This window comes from Tiliqua scincoides, chromosome 3 (genome assembly GCF_035046505.1).
Source record: "Tiliqua scincoides isolate rTilSci1 chromosome 3, rTilSci1.hap2, whole genome shotgun sequence".
Taxonomy (NCBI): domain Eukaryota; kingdom Metazoa; phylum Chordata; class Lepidosauria; order Squamata; family Scincidae; genus Tiliqua; species Tiliqua scincoides.
In genome coordinates, this window is record NC_089823.1 from 8337948 (window position 1) to 8347543 (window position 9596).

General features: G+C 46.1%; 1 pseudogene; it reads left to right on the top strand.

The window, feature by feature from the left end:
- The first annotated feature begins 6067 nt into the window (after positions 1-6067).
- LOC136646168 (5S ribosomal RNA) lies at positions 6068-6186 on the top strand (annotated as a pseudogene).
- Positions 6187-9596: the final 3410 nt, after the last annotated feature.

Consider the following 9596-nt stretch of genomic DNA (forward strand, 5'->3'; position numbering starts at 1 on the left):
ATATCAGTAGCAATAATAATAACAGCATGGGGAGGGCAACACTTTCAGATTATTTTATCACAAAAAATGCCCCCCTAACTATTGCTGTTTGCCTCGAAATGGCAACTTTGGAGGAGGAGAGAGTGTTTTCAGGGGGGAAAATGGCATAGGGATAAGATCAACTCCTATAGATAACCAGATAACTAGGGAAAATAACATCTTTATGCTACCCAGAGTGGCTTAAGAGCAACCACACTGCTCAAATTAACATGTAAATCAAGTTCAGAGAATGGCCTGAACAGGCAGCCTGCCTGGGTGTTGATAGTCTGCATGGACAGAGTCGTCTAGACCATAGCAAAGGAGGGATGGGAACTCAAGTCAGGTGACTCAAGTCCGAGTTGCAAAAACACGTTTTAGCTGACTCATGTACACTCGAGTCCGACATGTCAATGACTCCGGCACTGACCCAAGTCTGAGGCCACTGATGGCACCGAGTCTCCACGCAGGCCGACTCCAGTCTGTCTGGGTATGCTTGCTTACTTATTTTGCAGTGTGAAAGACTTTGCGGCTATCATTCAGACAGGGCAAGCAGCAGGGAAATTCCAGCCAGGAGGCAGGGAAGGGTTAATGCTTTGGTTTTACATCGAGCAGGAGGCGGGGGGGGGGAGGTGGGAGCACAATCCTATGCATGTCTACTTAGAAGTAAGTTCCCTTGTGTTCAATGGGACTTACTCCGAGGAAAGTATATATAGGATTGCAGCCTTAGAATCTCCAAAACGCTCTGGGCGACTCGGAAAGTCCACCCATTGGGACTTGTTTTTCAAGTGGAGTTGTAAGGGGCAGACACTGATGACTGAACTCAAGTCAAGCCACACTGAATGTGCCCATCTCTGGAGCAAAGGTCCTTCTAGTTCAGTATTCTCTTACCAACAGTGGTCAGTTCCCAGGCAACTGTCATCCCTTGTTGTTTGCCCCAGCACCTGATGGTCAGAGGTATACTATCTAGGAACATGGGGGCTCCATTTAGCGTTTACAGCTGATACCAGTTTAAATCCCTACTCTCTGTGGAATAGGAACTGCTTTGTCCTCGTACAAAGTATGGCAGATCTCCTCATTTAACAGAATATGAGATTAGAAGAATGTTATAAAGTAGCACAGAAGGCTGGATTTTAATGGACCCTTTAATGGTCCATTTAATATTTTAGATCATTTTAGTACTTTTCTGGTCTAGGGCAGGTCTTAGAATGAAGTTCGCTCCCAGTTCATTTTTTAAATACATTTGCAAAAGAGTCATCTCTGCTTTAAAAAAAAAAATACAAAAAGTTTCAACCATTGAATCTAGTCCTACACTCAGGAGCCAAAGAGTCATCCTCATCTTGCATGTGACAGCCCATCAGATGCTTGTAAACACCCGTCATATTTCTCCTTAGTCTTCTCTTTTCTAGGTTCTGAAGACTCATTTCCAACAGTTAGGGTTCCAGACTTCAAGAACTTGAACCGGGAATCTCAGGATCAGGACTACACAGCGACACATTCACAGAAAGCCACAGGATGAGCAAAGAATGGACCGTTCCACTACAGCCTGCAGCTGGGGGTGCCATGTTTGATTGCCACTTCATTTAAAAGACTTCACGTTTAAAGCAAGCAACACACTAGCGCAACAGGGATAAATGTTCAAATCTATCCCAGTAAACTCTGCCGTAGCTGTGTGTAGAGATGGCCAGGCCACTAAGAATTAACATAAGAACATAAGAACAGCCCCACTGGATCAGGCCATAGGCCCATCTAGTCCAGCTTCCTGTATCTCACAGCGGCCCACCAAATGCCCCAGGGAGCACACCAGATAACAAGAGACCTCGTCCTGGTGCTCTCCCCTACATCTGGCATTCTGACTTAACCCATTCCTAAAATCAGGAGGTTGCGCATACACATCATGGCTTGTACCCCATAATGGATTTTTCCTCCAGAAACTCGTCCAATCCCCTTTTAAAGGCATCTAGGCTAGATGCCAGCACCACATCCTGTGGCAAGGAGTTCCACAGACTGACCACGCGCTGAGTAAAGAAATATTTTCTTTTGTCTGTCCTAACCCGCCCAACACTCAATTTTAGTGGATGTCCCCTGGTTCTGGTATTATGTGAGAGTGTAAAGAGCATCTCCCTATCCACTCTGTCCATCCCCTGCATAATTTTGTATGTCTCAATCATGTCCCCCCTCAAGCGTCTCTTTTCTAGGCTGAAGAGGCCCAAACGCCGTAGCCTTTCCTCATAAGGAAGGTGCCCCAGCCCCGTAATCAGCTTAGTCGCTCTCTTTTGCACCTTTTCCATTTCCACTATGTCTTTTTTGAGATGCGGCGACCAGAACTGGACACAATACTCCAGGTGTGGCCTTACCATCGATTTGTACAACGGCATTATAATATTAGCCGTTTTGTTCTCAATACCCTTCCTAATGATCCCAAGCATAGAATTGGCCTTCTTCACTGCCGCCGCACGTTGGGTCGACACTTTCATCGACCTGTCCACCACCGCCCCAAGATCTCTCTCCTGATCTGTCACAGACAGCTCAGAACCCATCAGCCTATATCTAAAGTTTTGATTTTTTGCCCCAATGTGCATGACTTTACACTTACTGACATTGAAGCGCATCTGCCATTTTGCTGCCCATTCTGCCAGTCTGGAGAGATCCTTCTGGAGCTCCTCACAATCACTTCTGGTCTTTACCACTCGGAAAAGTTTGGTGTCGTCTGCAAACTTAGCCACTTCACTGCTCAACCCTGTCTCCAGGTCATTTATGAAGAGGTTGAAAAGCACCGGTCCCAGGACAGATCCTTGGGGCACACCGCTTTTCACCTCTCTCCATTGTGAAAATTGCCCATTGACACCCACTCTCTGCTTCCTGGCCTCCAACCAGTTCTCAATCCACGAGAGGACCTGTCCTCTAATTCCCTGACTGTGGAGTTTTTTCAGTAGCCTTTGGTGAGGGACCGTGTCAAATGCCTTCTGAAAGTCCAGATATATAATGTCCACGGGTTCTCCCGCATCCACATGCCTGTTGACCTTTTCAAAGAATTCTATAAGGTTCGTGAGGCAAGACTTACCCTTACAGAAGCCATGCTGACTGTCCCTCAGCAAGGCCTGTTCGTCTATGTGTTTTGAGATCCTATCTTTGATGAGGCATTCCACCATCTTACCCGGTATGGATGTTAGGCTGACCGGCCTATAGTTTCCCGGGTCCCCCCTCTTTCCCTTTTTAAAAATAGGCGTGACATTTGCTATCCTCCAATCTTCTGGTACCGTGGCTGTTTTGAGGGACAAGTTGCATACCTTAGTCAAGAGATCTGCAACTTCATTCTTCAATTCCTTAATAACCCTTGGGTGTATGCCATCAGGGCCCGGTGACTTATTGATCTTTAATTTATCAATGAGGTCTGAAACATCTTCTCTTTTAACCTCTATCTGACTTAACTCCTCGGTTAGGAGGGGCCGTTCGGGCAGCAGTATCTGCCCGAGGTCTTCTGCCGTGAAGACAGATGCAAAGAACTCATTTAATTTCTCTGCCATCTCTAAGTCTCCTTTTATCTCCCCTTTCCCTCCCTCACCATCCAGAGGGCCAACCGCTTCTCTGGCGGGTTTCCTGCTTCTAACATATTTGAAGAAGCTTTTATTATTCCCCTTAATGTTGCTGGCCATGCGTTCCTCATAGTCTCGCTTGGCCTCCCCTATCACCTTCTTACATTTCTTTTGCCACAGTTTATGTTCCTTTTTATTCTCTTCATTAGGGCAAGACTTCCATTTACGGAAGGAAGCTTCCTTGCCCTTCACAGCCTCTCTAACTTGGCTGGTTAGCCATGCGGGCACTCTCCTGGATTTAGTGGAACCCTTCTTTCTTTGCGGTATACACCTCTGCTGGGCCTCTATTACTGTTGTTTTAAGCAGCCTCCATGCACTCTGGAGAGACTGGACTCTTTTTACCCTCCCTTTCAACCTCCTTCTAACCAGCCTCCTCATTTGAGGGAAGTCTGCCCGTCGGAAGTCAAGGGTTTTTGTTAGAGATTTGCCTGGTATTCTTCCCCCAACGTGCACGTCAAAACGGATCGCAGCATGATCACTGTTCCCCAATGGCTCAGTAACGTTTACATCTCTAACCAGGTCCTGCGTACCGCACAAAATTAAATCCAGAGTCACCTGTCCTCTGGTGGGCTCCGTGACTAGCTGATCTAAGCCACAGTCATTTTCATTTTCAATTCATACTGGAGCCACAATTCATTTTCATTTTCAATTCATACTGGAGTCACTCAAAAATTATTGAAGTTCTTATGTATGTATGTATGTATGTATGTATGTATGTATGTATGTATGTCCCACCTTTCCACCCCACTTAGGGGACTTCAAGGCAGGTTCTTCTCTCCCCAAACTGGGAAGATCTCAGATAATTAACTGAACCAGAGATGGCTCAGAGAAATTCTCCTCTTTTTCTCTCCCTGACAGTGCTTGGAATTTCTTGGAGCTCTTACACCTCAAAAGTATTCTTGGAGTTTGGGACATTTGCCTCTCTTTGGGGGGGGTCTTTTTCCAATTAAGATTTTTTTTTCTCTGAGCCTAGCAAAATTCTCCATTATTGCCAACTGCTGCAGGCAAGGTTTTGGACAAGTACAAAAGCCCATAGTCAGACCACAGGACTGCATGGATAGCCTGAACATTAAAAAAAATCTCATGTGCCCAGATGTCCTCATGTCTAGTAGCAACTGCCTTCAGTCAGCTCACTCAATTATACGTACAACTGCTGGTAAACTGTCCTGGATCAGCAGATAGATAGAAGGAACACTGCCAACTTGTAACTTGCCTAGATAAACCTCTGGCCTCTTCCCAATGTTATCCTTCAATCTCCTTCATCCAAGAATTGACTGAATCTTGATGAGCTTATGAGATGTGACAAGATCATGGTTTGGGTATTTTGGCTGCTAGCCCTAGAGATAAACAGTAGAAAATAAACAGCTCTCAGCAACATGTTTTCGATGGAATGTTTTAAAGGAAAAGCTTTCCAGAAAAAGAGAGGAGCACTTTTCAAAGGAATGTTGCTTGATAAGTCTTTGTACATCTTGCTGAGTATAGATCATAATATTCCACATCATGAAAGCTTATAGTTTGTCTAAAAAGATGACAGGTGTTGCTGGAATTTCCCTTTCCAAATTTTCCCTCAAATTTTTGCATTCAGGTATGATCTAGTGTTCACCCACAATTTGTCTCCTTAGCCCCTTTGAAACCTCAACCACTATCTTGAAAACATTGCTTGTGATTGAAGCAGTGGTGTTTAAAGGGGGTGGATGGGGGGCTTCTCCGGCCCTCCTAAAGCGTTTTATGGGCATTAAAAACATCACTTTGGGTTTTCGACCAAAACCCAGAAGTGACTTTCTTGACTGAAAAAGGTCATTCAAGCCCACCAAGGCTACAGGCAGATGCCTCAGAGGGGTGCAGAAGCCCCTCCGGAGAGGAGGACAGGGGGACAGTTGGGTTCCCCTTGCCTCCAGAGGGGGCACGCATGAGGCAGCCCTCTAGACCCAACATGCAGTTAACTGAAACCATGAATATGAGACCCACAGATAGGGAGGGCCCCCTGTACAATTTTTTATACTGTATAATTTGTTTTGTCATGGCCTCCAGGAAGGCCAGGTTATCTAGTTCCCCCAACCCCCTCTTCTCAGGCCTGTCAATCAGCTCTTTGTATATTATATTCACCCAAATTATAGCAGGCTCATAGAGAAGCTGGTGCCTAGCAGGGAAACCAGTATCCTTAGAACTAAGCTGACATCATTTTAAAAGGTAATTTCTTACGTTCTTGAGTGTGAACTATAGTTATAAATCATATTTGTGTTCCATGCCGGGCATATCAAACTGAAATATTAAGCAGACATGCAGGCAGCACGAAAGCCATAAATCAATGCACCCCTATTTATATTAGTATCGTTGAATTGAGTCACAGGCCCTCATGTGACCCTCATATTTCTATTTGAATACAGTGCTTTGAGTTGAGCTTTTCACACCACAAAGCTAAACTGGCAATCCTCGATTTTGAAAAGGCTATAGCATTTTAGGGCTCTGTTACCCTGCACATGCCCAATCTCGTCTGATCTTGGAAGCTAAGCAGGGCCAGGCCTGGTTACTATTTGGATGGGAGACCACCTGGGAATACTGGGTGCTGTAGGCTTATACCATAGTCTTTCAAGACTGAAGGTTGCCAACCAACCATAGCATTTTATCTGGGAATTAACGCCCCTTTCCAAACATTGTGAGAGCTGTGCTTGCACAATGCATGCAGTCAGAAAACGTTGGCACAGGCATGAGTCCTTACAATAGGTTGAATGGAAGAAAAGCCGAGGTAGAGAATTGGCCCTGGTTGACACACCCCTTAGGTCTAGGACAAACCCTGCAGGAGAGAGGCTATAGCTCAATTGGAAAGCACATTGTTTGCCTACAGATCCCAGGTTCAATCGCTGGTATCAGAAACCCTGGACAGCAGCTGTCAGTGCTGACAGTACCGCATGAAGTGGACTGCATGAAATGGACCAATGACCTGGCTAAGTAGAGATGTCCCCAGATATCCCCAGATCCGGTTATCTGTGGTTCCCCACGTCACCCACAAACATTACCTTCATTTATCTTCATTGTATTCACATGACCTAATCACTTGTTTTGCTTTAACTGAACGCTTATAGTAAGACAAACAGGCAGGCAGCCTGCAGGCTGAAGACTAAGAGCGAACATTAGCAGGAAGTTGATGTTTGTTCTTAGCCTTCCTCCTAGCCTGCAGGCTGCCTGCCTGCTTATCTTGCTATAAGCTTTCTGCTTATAGCATTCAGTTAAACCAAAACAAGTTATTGGGTCATATGAATATAATGAACTAGGGTAAGGGGCATTGGGGGCATGGAGAACTGTGAAGATAGGGGTTGCCTTTATCCACTGTTTCCATTATCCACAGGGGGAGCAGGAACATATCCCCCATGGATACCGAGCAGAATTGAATTGAATTGAATCTTTTATTGTGGTCACTGACCAGTATAAGATACCGAGCAATTTCTGTATAAGGCTGCAATCCTATCCCCACTTAGCTGGGAGTAAGTCTGATTGACTATTATTGGACTTACTTCTGCATAGACATGCATAGGATTGGGCTCTAAGGAAGCTTCCTATAGGCCTATGTGCACACCATGCCCAGGGTCCAAGCCAAATGATCTTTTAAGCTGCTGGTGAGGCAGGATGGAATCGTCATGGGTCAGACACAACTGAATGGATAATTCAGTTTGAGGCAGGAAAGGATGGAAGGGGGAGAACTGTGTTGGGAGAGCCTGGACCGCCCTGCTCATAAAAGACCATACTAATGGCCGGTGGCCATTAACACCATCTGCTTAGAGCAGAGGCAGCCGCAGAGATGGAAGCAAGAATGCCTGATGGATTGGAGCAAGGACTCTGAAGAACATCTGCATCTTTCCCTGCCTTTCAGGGAAGCAGAGCCAGAAGCCTTATGATCCCATTGTTTGACACTAGGAGTAGCACCTGGTATTCCACATCTGTCATTGTCAGGGAAGTATCTTGTTGTTGGCATCCTTCAGTCTCGGAAGACTATGGTGTCACGCTCTGAATGGTGGTTCTGGAACAGAGTGTCCTCTCCAGTGCGCGAAGCCTGGGTAAAGTAGGTATGGAGGATAGGCTGTTACCCATGCAGCAAATCCCCCCTCTCCACATCGCTGAAATGGTCCAATGGAAAGGCAGAGGCCAATACGGTTGGTTCCAGCGGCGTCGCAGGAGTTGCCAGAACAGGGAAGTATCATGCACCTGTAAAGTTGATGTGAAAGGCTTTGAAAACTCGTGTGCTTGGAAATGGCATACAAGCATTGCAAAATAAATGCATAGCATGGATATAACATTATTTCAGGGCTGGAATAATTCACTAATTCCTACAACTCTACTGTTTTTCTTGCAGATTGAGGCTGAGATCATAGCTTGCCTACCAAATTCCAGGCTTGAACTAAAACCATTCCGGTGCATCATGGATTCCTGTTACTTGGCTCTGTTTAAAGAGCAGGGCTGGCCCACCTGTGAGGCCAGGTGAAGTGGCCATTGTGAGAGGTGGATTGGGTGAGGTCATGAACTGGTAGAGAATGCCCCACTCTCCTGTGCCTGGTCATCACCTCCCTTGCGCTGCTGTCCGCCTGGCCACACTCAGAACTGGAATAGGATTTTGTGTCTTCCCAAACCCACTGCTGATTGAATTAGAAAATTCATCTAATTTTTAAATATTTGAATTGTAACACAGAAGCTCCTATAAACGTGGATTTGGTTTCCCTGATCATGTCCCGAAATTATTAAATGAAAAATTCCAGAAAGAAGCCATTCATAGGTTTCAAATTGGGCACCATTCTTAGTAAAATGGTGAGAACCTGCCACCCCATCTCACTCATGACTCTTCTCTCTTTGTCCTCAGCATCCATGCTGGCTGAATTGTGTTCAGTTAGCCTCTAGTGTTCCCACCGCCTGCATTTGTTCCTGCTGTTGTGAAAAAAACCTTTATCATAGATAAGCCCCATTGCCTTGCTTACTTGCTCCTGGCAGCTGCGCTGAAGGAAGGCATGAGTTGGAACTAATGTGCTGAGCCTTCTCTCACTCTCAGTGAGCAAGAAGAGAACTGGAGCAGATGGTGAAGGGGTCGATTGGGCAGTGCCTGAGACACCCCCACCAATTCATCACTTCCCCAGCCTGCCCCTCAAGGCAGCCACTTCATCCAGCCTCATGCTTGAGCCAGCCCTGTCCCTGGAACACTGTCTGGTCGTGGCGGTGAGCTTTGTATCCCATAAGATTGCCAGCAAGCAAGCCAACGTGGAATGGGTTTGCTCAAGCTGGGAACTTGGAAACACTGGTGAACCTGGCCCCTGTGCCTCTGAGGGCCAGGACTGCAGAATGCCCCCCCCATGAGAATGCTGCTACCCCCCATTGCGTCTTGAGGGGCCTTCTGAGGCCCTGGAAGCCCTAAAGCATCACATCCTGTTTTCACCCAAAAACTGGAAGTGGTGTTTAAAGGCTCTCCGAAGGCCTTCTGAGGTCTCCAGAGGGCCTTTAAATACCACTTCCAGTTTGGGGGCGAGAACAGGAAGTGATGTGTTAGACCTTTAGAAGGCCTTTCGAGGACCAGGGAGGCCTACCTGATCCTTCAAAGGCTTTCTAAGGGCCAAAAACATCACTTCTGGTTTTCACCTCAAACCATACAGAGCTAAGGAGGGTAGCGGGGTGGGGGGGGGGAGGAAGGAGGTGCCACCCCCCACAAACATTGCACTCCAGGGTATTTACTTCTCTTGACCCCTCCCAGGTATGCTAGTGCTTGGAAAAGGACAACACTAAGGCATAGATGATGGGCAACAATAAGAATCCATCACTTGTCTGCTGTGCTCCTGTTATTATTCCACACTTGACTTTCTTAAGATACTATTGACTTTATTTTCTCTTTAACTTTCAAAACAAGGGTACCTGAAAGTCATCAGAGAGAGGTTGTGTGTTTAACCTGGTAGACGCATTTTCGTCTTTACCACGGAACATTAATAATTTACCTTCTAAGATATTAGAGTG